Below are 12664 nucleotides of genomic sequence, written 5' to 3'. Positions count from 1 at the left end.
TTTTTTTTAATAAATAAATTTTATTTTTATCGATCACGATGCTTTTAAAATCAATACGTAATTTTTGGCATTTATAATAAAAAAAAATTATACGTTCTTATGTCGGCTGAATGGTTAAATCTGAATTATATGTTATTAAATCAGATTGTACGTTACTTTACTACTTTTTATTCTTATCCGCTAGCTTCTGTTACCAATCATTTATGGGATATATCACGAAAAGAAGAACACCTTGCATCAAAATTTCTTCCGTGCTTTCTTTTATTTATTTATTTTTTTTTCTTTTCTCTCCATCTTCTTATTTTTTTTACCACGCTCGCCTACGTATACAATACCATTTTCTAAACTTCCGTCCGATCAGACGACAAAGTGGGCGAACCTAACCTAACCTAAAATCATTCAAGTGTCGTCCCACTCGCCGGCTCATACTAACATTATTATTCCAACGAATTATTCGTCGTTGAGAAAATCTTATTGTGAAGTTTCCAAATTCTTTTTCTCATTTTCTTTACCGTCCTATAAATTTTCCCCATTTTTAATTTTTTATATCCCTTATTATTATTATTTTTTTTTTCCATTTCCTTTTTATTTATTTTATACTCTATATTAAATATTATTCATTTTTATTATTCTTTATCATCCATATTTTATTATTATTATTATTATTATTATTATTATTATTATATATATATATATATATATATATATATATGTATATATATGTATATATATAGTAATACATTTTTGCAAAAAATTAAACATAATAAATTTATATATGTAGATATGTATATATTATATAGATACTTATACATCGTAGCAACCGAGACCCAAATGTTAGCGTGTCGCGGACATGACCTTCACCATGCGATCGATAGGGAGGAATTTCCAGCGTGTTCTATATACGAAAAACACATTAAGAAGAATTTATCTCCGATGAAATGTGACTCGTATACTGTTTCGACATTTCTAAAAGACTTAAGATATTCACTGAACTTCGACGAAATTACAATTTTACCGTTTCTTTTGATATTAACTTGATCATTAAATTATAGAAACGCGATAAAAAAAGATATATATATATATATATATATATATATATATATATATATATAAAGAGATACAATAAAATGATAAATAAAATTTGTCAATTATATTTAATCGCTAGGATTAAATGATTCGAAACAAATATAGTCTATTTAATTTAAGCGATAAGGTAGTAGTTGTTATTGAAATTAAAAAAAATCGTGCCACATACATAAATCGTTTTCGTCCTGATGAAACTTTAATCGTTTATATATAAATTATCGGTGCTTTGATAAAGATGTCATCTCATATAATGGGTCTGATGTAACAATTTTTGATTTAATAATAAATCTTCTTTATAGTGTAGTTATATTAAAAGCTATATTAAGGAAAGTAATGGCAACGTCAAAAGGTCCTCGGGTATAACTAAAAATATAATTCATTTTCTAGAGAGGATATATCCGTGATATAATACTAGTCGGAGACAGGGGGTTAAATCGGGCATCGCTGGAGTTCTGGAGTTCGCGATTCGTGGCAATAAAACATGATGCCGTTATGCTTCGACTAATTTACTAATTGGAGGACATTGAAGTGACCGACCGGGGGCGCGGCGGGGTTAAAGGGTGAAAGCGAAGCAAATTGGGCTAACAGAGATACGTATTTATAGGAACAGTCGCGAAGCGTCGCAAGAGAAGAGAGAAAGAGAGTTCGAGGGTGAAGGCCTGCTACATCTCACCCTCGAGATATCGACTCGACGTCGAGCAAACGCGTTTCTCTAACGAGTTCTTAACGACCTTTCTAAATGCAGTTCTCCCGTCCACGTAATCCAGATGCATCTTTTCGAGCCCTTAACCCTGAAACGGAAACAGCAGCCGCTGTTAAAAAGCCTTCCATCGAAAGGGTCAAAATAATCGAAAGAGAGAAAGATTTTTTGATAATCACGATTAAAATTTATAAGCTATCGATTTACAATTTGTTTCTTTATGTTCAAATCATCGACTATTTTTATTACTTTTTTCTTTTTTTTTTTATGTGTAGTTCTTTTTAGATATGTACAATTTACACATTTTTCTAATTATAACACAGGTATATTTAATATATAATATAAATAAATTTATTTATAATTTACAGCCCGTATAGATACGTATAGTTTAATACGTTGAGTGAAATTATTATTACAATTTTATTATTATTATTGCTTTTTTTTTTTTATATCTATGACATTTAAAATAATCTTAGTACGATACATCGATACAACCTATTTACGTGCAAATGAGATTACTAATTCCTTTAGATGCATCTTTTTGAACGTTAGAAACTTATTTATATGAAAGAACCAAAAAAAAAAAAGAAAGAGAAAATCTGCGACAGGTGCTAATTTTTACATAAAAGAGTTTGCCAACGATCTAAAACATGTTAATTTGCTAAGGAAAAGAGCGAAGGCTTATCCTTAACGCGATTCAATGGAATTCGCTGACTCTTCGACCTGCTTTCGTCCTTTCGTCCGAGTGTATCGTATTTCTGCATTGCACGAGACTCGCCGATTAAAAGAAGACGACACCAAAGCGATATTCACCCAGGATTCAAAGCTAACTTTAACGCTTACGGTTTCCATCGGTATATCTCGTCTATCCTATCGAAATATACTGGTTTTCTATCCTAGCTCGAACGTGACCGTTCTCTACCTCTCTCCTTCTCTCTCTCTCTTTCTCTTTCTTTTTCTTTCTTTCTCTCTCTCTCTCTCTCTCTCTCTCTCTCTCTCTCTTTCTTTCTCTTTCTCTACCTTTCTTTCTCTCATGGATCGAGTCAAGCATACCTATTGACCTCCGATTCCACCCACGATTAACTACGATCGCCATCGCTAGAAGAGAAAAGCCGAAGGAAGAAGAACTTCTCTGTTGAAAGGAGATTTACGTAGAACGAATACTACTATTCTTTTTATCAATTAAAGCCAGTGGAAGTTATCAACATATATATGTGTGTGTGTGTGTGTGTGTGTGTGTGTGTATATATTATATGCTTTATTATGTTGTTTGATTGTGTCGTTGTTTCTTTTTTTTCTATTTTGAATATTTCGTATTTTTATCGATCTCGACTTAAACTAGAGGAAAGTAAGATTAAGTTATGAAATTTCTCCGGTTTAAAAAAATACTTTATTTATAAATAGATAACAGTTTATATATATGCCAATAATTAAATAAGAGTGGACTAAATAATATATTTTTCCTATTAAGATATACCTTTACATTCGTAATAAAAAATATTTTTCCATTGTGTAAGAAAATATTTTTCAAAGAGTGCTTACTGTTGTAACGTAAATTCTTTAGAATATAATATTATATAATATAATATTCTATTATTAATGAATACGAGTATCGCGTTAAAATATATTTTTTTTTATACGTCACATTAAAAAAAAAAAAAAAAAGAAAAAGAAAAAAAATATTTCAGTTCTATTCGAAAAAGGAAGTTATGAATAATAGGTGTATTCATTTATATTTTGTAATTATGTATAATTATGTTAATTTAATTTAAAATGATACTAATTCTTATTATTATTATTATTATTTTTTTGTGATGTACAAAAATATTTCTGAACAGTTGTATGGAATGTACGATAATAGGTTCGTTATTTGCTTATGTTTTTTCCTTTGTAAATCATCGGAAAAATTAAGTAGGTACATGCACATTTTCAAAAAAATGAAGTATACTGAAAATAATAAGCACAAAAACAAAATATACTGAAAAGCAAATGATATTTAGTTTGTTATTAAAATAGACAACAACAGAATTATGTTTACCGGGAAACTTTACAGTCATTATACAGTATATTGAAGGAAAAACTTTTTCTCTACGTTTTTCCAGATTATTAAAACATAAATAATTATATAATATAATATAATATAAAATTGTATAATGTAATATAATATAATATAATATAATATAATATAATATAATATAATATAATATAATATAATATAATATAATATAATATAATGTAATATAAATCGTTAAATCAATTTTTCGTTTTAGTCCGTTGTCATAATTATTGGCACATGAAATTAAAACAACAGGAATTTATTCAGCAAGAAAATCTAATATTTAACGCGTAAAAAATGTTCTCTCTGTTTTAACAATCCAAAGGGTCTATCTATTCTTTTTTAATTTTTTTTTTTTTTTATTTATCTACAATTAGTTCATCTCTTTGACACTAAAAAAAATATTCAACAATTTATCTGAATTTCCATAATATTCATATTTTTATCTAAATACATTATATTTTAATTTATCGACTAAGATAAAACTTTATATTTATAAATTAAATTTCCTTTTCTCTAGGGTTAACTTAATTAAAGTAATTAATATTGCAATAAAAAAGAAAAAAAAGAAAAACGATGATAGCAATATGAAACCTTCATCAGCTTGTTCGTTTTAATGGTACTAATAAAAATTAATTGTACTTATTAATAATTATTTAACTTATGAAAATACATACATATAAGTGAGTACGTCGCAGGTCACGAAAGTGTTAATATCGTACTCGTCGTTTTTCGTTCTACTTTAGTTTACATCTATCGGCCTCTCGGAAGATTTACATCTTGTATGCATGTTGTACTATATGAACGAGGTACATCGTCATTTCGTCGTTTCGTCGTTTCGTCCGTCGCCAAGAAGTTATTCTCGTAACGGGTCAACTTTGAAATCTTACGAGTCCAGCAGCCGGACCACTCCTCAAAGTGTTTCCACTTCTTCTTCTTCTTCTTCTTCTTGCGTTATCTAGGCATAGCTAGCCTACGCATTTAATGTCTAAACTTAAAAAAAGAAAAGAAAAAGAAAGAAGAAAATATCTTTTTAAAAACGATTATTAGACGGGTCGAAATCCGTAGAAAAAAAAAATTTATTGGATAGGTATAACGCACATGCACACGTACGCGCGCGCGTACACACACACACAGACATACGAATTTTCTATAAGTACTCGAGGAACGTTCTTAGGATGAACGTATGCGAGCGTGCACGAACTGAGAGAGAGTAATCTTGGCCAAGAGGAAGTTATTTTTGTAGACGTCAATTTGTGTATCTAAAGTGCATATGTAGGTACGTGCATACGTACGTATTTATATACGTACATACTTTATGCCGTTAATGGAACAAACTGCATATAATAATAAAGCTACAATATACGAACAAGTCTCTGTACTTGTTAAATTCTTAATAATAATAAAAAAAATTTTACATTTTATCGTAAGTTTTATCTATAAAGTCACGTCATATTGTAATAGTGATACTGAACACCGGCTGAATGAGTAGCGATATGGCAAAATTATGAAACATAAATTACAAATAATAGTCTTCTCAGCACGAAAGAAATAATTTTATAGTTATCAATTTGACGATACTCGAGTTAGAAAATATATTTTTAAATAACTTCTTTAGACGCTAGGAAATATTATCAAATTATTCATTTTTTATTTTTTCCTTCGTTTGTATATTCTTTTATTTTCTTTTTTTTTCTTTTTTTAAATCAAGAAATAAGATTAACAATTTTCTCGTTTTACTTTTTTGTTTTATTTTCTTTTTTTTTTTTTTTTTTTTTTTGTTATATATTTTCATCAATCCGATATCCTTCATAGCAAACTTCGTTCTCTGAATATCTTAATCAGTCTGCTATTCAATATTTATAATTAGACTAACGTACGAAGTATTATGAATATATAGATACTTACGTACACAATATGAGTCATTCTAGTTGGTATAACCGGTCTTTCAGATAACTGATATTCGAATAATCGAGGTACTACTGTATCTCGAACGACTTTAGAATAATCTTGCTTCTAGTCTAGTCATTTTTGAAAACTGTTATACGTCGAGGTAAAAGCTCGCGAAAGCTCCATTCCTCTCTCTCTCCTTCTCTCTCTCTCTCTCTCTCTCTCTCTCTCTCTTCTCTCTCTCTCTCTCTCTCTCTCTCTCTCTCTCTCTCTCTCTCTCTATTCTGACTGCTTGGCAATAACGTTTCACACTATTTACACTGGGTGCAGTTGGGCGTAGGAACGAGTGTTTGACTCCCTCTCGTAGGAGCGATCGTGGGCGCACGAGTACGAGGCGAAGTTTCTTCTTCTTCCTCTTCTTCCTTTGGCTTCTTCTTCCTCCTTCTGCGGTTCGAGGCCATCGATTAGATAGGAGAACGAGCTAGCTTTGGGTACTACTCGAGCCGTATCCACTAGCGGGATAATGCTTTAAGGGAGACGCATGGGAGCATAGCGAAAGAGAAGAGGCACGCCTGGGTGAACGAACTCCTCCTCTCTTTCTCTGTCTCTTTCTTTATTTCCTTTTTTTCACTCCCCTCCTTCCCTCTCTCTCTCTCCCTCTCTCTCTCTCTCTCTCTCTCTCTCTCTCTCTTTCTTTCTTTCTCTTACCCTCCCTACCACCCATTCCTCCTCTTTCTCGTTGGCCAAAGCGGAACTAACGACCCCTAAATGAGCCGTTGTGGTCGCGTCGCGAACCACTCGTCCACGTACATACATATATACATATAATGTATGTAAATACGTATGTATATGTCATATCTTCCTCCTCTTTTCTTTTTTTTTGTTTCCTTTTCTTTCTCTCTCTCTTTCTTTTCTTTTTTTTGTTCTCTCGAGCTTTTCTCGCATTTGAAAGTTGTATTAGGAACGACAGTTTCTAGGCACCACTATCACGAGATTGTGTCCTCGCTATATTTGAAATATCCAGGAAGTCTTTTTTACATTTTTATATCTTAGATGATTTATTATGTTTTTATATTTTTTAGATTTATAAAGATTATATGTATTAATGCGTAGGCGTAAAATATACGTTCCGTCATCTTAATGCGCGGTTGTAAAAATTTTTTTATTTATGATAGGTCGTAAAAAATTAATATCAAAGATGATAAGACTTTTGTTGATGATAATTTGTGAATTAAAAAATATTTGAAGAATCTTATACGTTGAACGTTGATGATTTAAGGTAATAGAAATTTTGTTATAGAAATATTTTTAATATTGTCAGCCATTAACGTGTAATCCACGTTAATGATTCCGTTCGATCTGAAAGTTTGCTTTTTTATAAGGACAGACGATAAATTTTGTAATCACGCAAATATTCTAGTCTCGTGAACCACAACGGTTTGTATCGGTTGAACCGTTCGAGAAGAGGGCTGCTGCAGGAAACGTATTTCTACAGTTGGAACGCCTCTCTATTTTTAAAGAGTACCGTCAATAATGCCAACCACGCGTTCAAAGATACCGCCTCTACATATTCGAATCTAAACTTTTGTCCTTTTTTTTTTTGATTGAATTGTATGAATTTTTCTCTTGACATGTATTTTCAAAGTTCCAAGTTTCTCATGAATCATTTAGCATAATTTTCACGTTGTTCACGTAAAAATGATGAAACTACACGGATATTTTTTTTTGATAAGACTTAAATCGACGTATTTACATTGTTTATCTCGACATTTTGTATTGATGTATAAACAGTTAAGGACAATTAAATGTTGGATTATTTACACAATTTTTACAATTGTTATAAAATATACAAAATTAATTATCTTTGATTAAACGTTCGATTGATACTGGCAATAAACTATAAGTCAACTTACAATAAATGAAGTGATTAACGATTAATTTGATTAATGATTAAATATATTCGAATGCAGAAGCATGTATGCTTTATGAGTTAAAAATTATATCTTTATCCATGAATATTAAATAATTAACATTAAACTTTTATTAGAATATAATGGCGCATATAGAAGAATACATATAACATAACCCTACGTATAAATGATTAATAAAAGTTAAATAATCTTATGATAAGATCTAATCACGACTGACTTCAATCTTAGAGAAACATAAATATATACATATTTAATATTAACTGTACTTGTCGGTATTCGCGGTTTTTCGTAGTGTTCCATGTAACTTGATTGTTATGTTGGGTAATACGTTGTATAAAATAATATTCAAAAAGAGAGAAAGAGAGAGAGAAAGAGAGAAACAATAAATAGAGAAAATACGATGTATCTAAGTAGATTGAATTAAGAAGAACGAGGACGGGTTATTCTATCGCTTGAAGTAACTGAATCCGTTCTCCCGGAAGTGGTTGGCGAAGAGGGAAACCGCTTCCGTGCAGAGAAGACAATTGCCTTTTCGAAGATGGTCCCGACTCTATTTCAAGAGTAGCGATCTACCGGTGCGCAAATCGCAACTCGAGAAACTCGAGAAAGGAAGTTGTAAAGTTCGCCATTCCGGTATTGATCTCCATCCTTGTCCTATTCGTGCTCACGCCGTTATCCCATAAAGCGCCTTTCTATCGGATTATTCGAATTTTCGCTTAGCCGGGGTTATACTTGCTTGCATGGATACCTGCTGGAATAACGTAAGCCATTTTACCGTTGTTTCTTTGTCCGACAATAAGTCGAAAGAGGAAATATTACCGTGACTTTCTCATGAAATTCGATAATTTTTTAATCTTTAAATTCTACTTTTATGGATGTAATTTCATCGTTAAAAAATAAATGATATAAAGTAGGATTCTCAAAGTGTAATCAAATTATATCTTTCGTAATTATTGAAATCTTACTTACGATCACTCCAAACAATTTCTTTTATTTCTATTATTTTCATTTAATATATAACAATAACGATAATAACAATATATATATATATATATATATATATTTATTAATTGAAACTTTTAATTGCTCTAGTTTTCTTATTGATTTCTATCAAATAAAAAAATAATAAACTTTGATAAAATTTCATTACATGTGACAACGTTAACCTGATTTTTTTTCTTTTCTTTTTTTTTTTTTTTAATGATAGTTTTTAAGAGTTAATACATTTATCTCAGAAAGTATCGAAACAAGTTATAATTAAACTTTAAGTGTTCGTAGTATTATATCTATCAAGATAAATAAGAAAACTCTAAATGAACATAATTAGAAAAATGATTTCTTTCAAATTTATCAAACGTTTTTAACTAGGACAGATGGTTATATGATAAATCAGTAACCATTATAAAATATAGAAAGTAAATACGTGATGAAAATGTTCGTAATCAAAATAGCATAAATGCGTTTATGCGATCGTAAGTCAAGATATTATTTGGCAACGATAAAGTTGTATTTATTACATTGTTCGTTCGCATGTATACATGCATATTTATTCTTTAGAATTTGTTTCTTTTTTCTCTTTCTTTTTACATAACTTCCTAAACGATATATATATATATATATATATATATATGTATTTCATGTATAATAAGTGAAATAAAAAGTTAAGAATATTGAACATATTTCCTACATGTGGTAAAACTTTTGGAAATATGTACATCGTGAGACCTGAAATAAAACCAGAAACAAAAAGAAAAAAGATAATATAAGTTATAAAGTTATACTATGGGATCCCCTCGATATATTTCTGAAATATGGTTCGAACCTTTTGGGACAAACAGTATGTAGTTTTACGAATACAATTAATGAATATATATATATATATATATATATATATATATATATATATATGTTTTATTTTATTTTTATTTTATTCACGTTGAAATACTTAAACTATAGTTTTATCCATTTATAGAAAGAATACGCCAGTTACATATATACATGTCCAGTGGGTTATGTGAGATGCATAAAAGATTGCGAATCCCGTGTAACTAAACAAATATATAATAATATTTTGTCAATAGTACGATCGAAAATATTTTAATAATTATTCGAATGGAATAATTTTGAGAATGATCATTATTGAATATTTTTTTCCTAATGAATATTAGAAAGAAGAAAAGAAACATATTCAATTCATGGATCAAGCTATAGTGTTGTTTTTTCCTAACACCCTGTAGAGAGATTTTTTGCTTCCGTTTTACTTGTCCAAAGAAGTTTCACCTTCTTGGCGTGTTTTATGTAGAAAATAATACAAAAAGAAAGAAAAAAAGGAAGAAAAAAAAGGAAGAAAGAAAAAAAGGGAACACAATGCTGAGAAAGCGATTGTTATTAAGAAGTAGGGTCGTGCTACGGGAAATACGGAACGATGGGAGACTAGTTAGAGCGCATATAAATTAAGCGCACCATTCGAATCTCCATGGTGACTCGTTTGACATGGATTTACAAGTGCCCCTTTGTGCGCCACGACTGCCATGAGTACAAAGACCTTGTAAGCGTGGAACACGCGAAGAGTCACATTCCCTTTAAGTCGTGGACGGAATGGATAATCGTGGCAAGCTCTACTCGACGTTTCCCTTTCTCGATCTAGCTGTTTCCTCGGACTTTTACGTAACGAATTACTGGTAGATAAAACCAAACCAGAATGGATTATTATTCTGATTGTTATGTGATTTTTTACATATATATTTTTTCTTTTTGTATTTTTTTTTTTTTTTCCTACAACTTCTTGGTCATAGAATAAAGATTGATAATTGACAATATATACAATAGTTGTACAGTGAACAAATACATATCATAACACTTTATATATATATATATATATATATATATATATATATATATATATATATACTTTTATTCGTTCAAAAGTACAATGAGATTTGTACAATGCAGTCAATATAGATATTTTAAAATATAAGATTAATTGTTTTTCACCCTTTTTAATATGAAAAAAGATCAGAAATAATAATACATATAAAAGATTATATTTACTAATACTGTTGGTTGTAACTTCATTTTATACATATTATCGAAGCATTTATATTTTACAAGGAGATGTAGGTGAATCGGAGATATTATCTTGACGAATAAAACATTTTTTCTAAATAATGTTACGTTCAATAGTTATCACGTTTGATCTTTAATAATTTATTGAAATATATGATTTATATCGAAATATATTATTATTCTTTTATTTAATTTAATTTAATTTAATTTAATTTAATTTTATTTATTTTGACTTTAAATTATTATTATTATTATTATTATTATTATTATTATTATTATTATTATTATTATTATTTAATATAGATATCCTACGTATTTATTTACGTTTACTCCAGATTATATTTCTTTAGAAGTAGAGAGAACTCATGACCCAGTCCGAATGTCGACGGGCGGAGGTTTATCGATTGGGGTAGCTCCGTGCCCCACCCGGTTTTGAACCGGGCGAATATAGTTCGGCTCGGCCACGGCCTCAGCTTCATCATCGACCTCGGCATCGACCTCGGCATCACTGACCTACCTACACCTACTATCTCCCCGTTGTACTCTCACGATCGCTCAACCAAAGATTCGCCCTCGAACTTTAACCATCTTCTATTCAATTCTAATTCGCTCTTTAATATCGATTTTACGAAGCCAGTGTACTGAGTGCGCATTTCGTCTCGACAAGATAAAATACGACTTCAAGTCATTCAATCTTTTTTTTTTTTTTTATTATTTATATCTATCCCCGAATATGTCATTTAATCTACGTAACATTAAATTCTTTCGTCTTAATTTATTTATTTATTTTTTTTTTGATTTAATTTCGTTTAATTCGTCATATGGCCGTGTATTAAATTATTTTTTTTTTATAGTTAAAATATTACGTTTTTTCTTCTTTTTCTTTTTTTTTTTTTCTATAAGGAAATCTATTAAATTTTAATTACAATAGAAACGTATAGAAAATCGTTTACTTTTGACAATCGGTATGACATATTTTTTTTTCTTTTTTTTTTTTTTTTGGATAAATAATTTGAAAATACGATTTTGTATAATATTTGTTGGAGCCTTTGTAGATTCTTTCGTACGTTGAAATCATTGCAAATTTTCTGATTCCATCAAATATTTAAAGTTTGTAGTTATTTAAGTAGAATAAAATATTTGTCCAATCTATTTGATCTCATGATTAGTGTTAACTCGAGAGCTATGTTATAATTATCAATAGTAATTTAACAAAGCTTTTCGATAAAACATTTCAAATAAGTAGCTATTCCATTTGTTGCGTAAACGAGTCTTATGTACATATGTTCTACGTAGATAATAGTATGGATACAAGGGACGCAATCTGTAAGTAAATCTGTTTCTTATCGCGATCTGGAGCGTATGTTTCAATAATCCGTATCATAAATCAGTGATAATAAGAGTTTCAGTTTTAGTAGATAAGAATACGTAGGAAAATGTTTTAGGTATTCGGTCCTAAATTTACTACCTTTTTATATTCGATTTGTAAAGAATGTACGTACATACGTTTCTATCTTTCAATAGCGTTTACGTGTAATACGTGTCGTTTGGTAATAGATAAGTATTCATATAGTAAAAAAAAGTCGGGAAACAAAGAGGAATTCTCGTCTTTGTTCACGAATTTTTTTTGTTATACTTGAGTAGCTGAGTTTGCAAATGCATTGCACGGTCTTAATCGGCCATTCGCCCGATGATCTATTATTTCATTGCTTGGCTTATTACCATTGAATGTGTCATTAATGATCACCCACGAGGATGATCTATCATGTGGCATTAATTACGATAATCTCTCTCTCTATCTCTCTCTCTCTCTCTCTGTCTCTCTCTCTCTCCCTCTCTAAAACGCTTGATCTATTGGCTGGATCAAAGGACTGTTCCATTTCACATTTTTGTTACCATTTAATGAAGATAATACTGTTTGATAAATACGATAAA

The 12664-nt window shown here is 29.9% G+C and overlaps 1 protein-coding gene across 3 annotated transcripts in view; it reads left to right on the top strand.

The window, feature by feature from the left end:
• The window catches only part of LOC124426980 (serine-rich adhesin for platelets-like), a 163368-nt gene that overhangs the window by 2583 nt on the left and 148121 nt on the right, over positions 1 to 12664 (top strand). The window lies entirely within an intron of this gene.

The sequence above is a fragment of the Vespa crabro genome, chromosome 9 (assembly GCF_910589235.1).
Source record: "Vespa crabro chromosome 9, iyVesCrab1.2, whole genome shotgun sequence".
NCBI lineage: Eukaryota > Metazoa > Arthropoda > Insecta > Hymenoptera > Vespidae > Vespa > Vespa crabro.
This window is presented reverse-complemented; position numbering and strand designations above follow the sequence as displayed.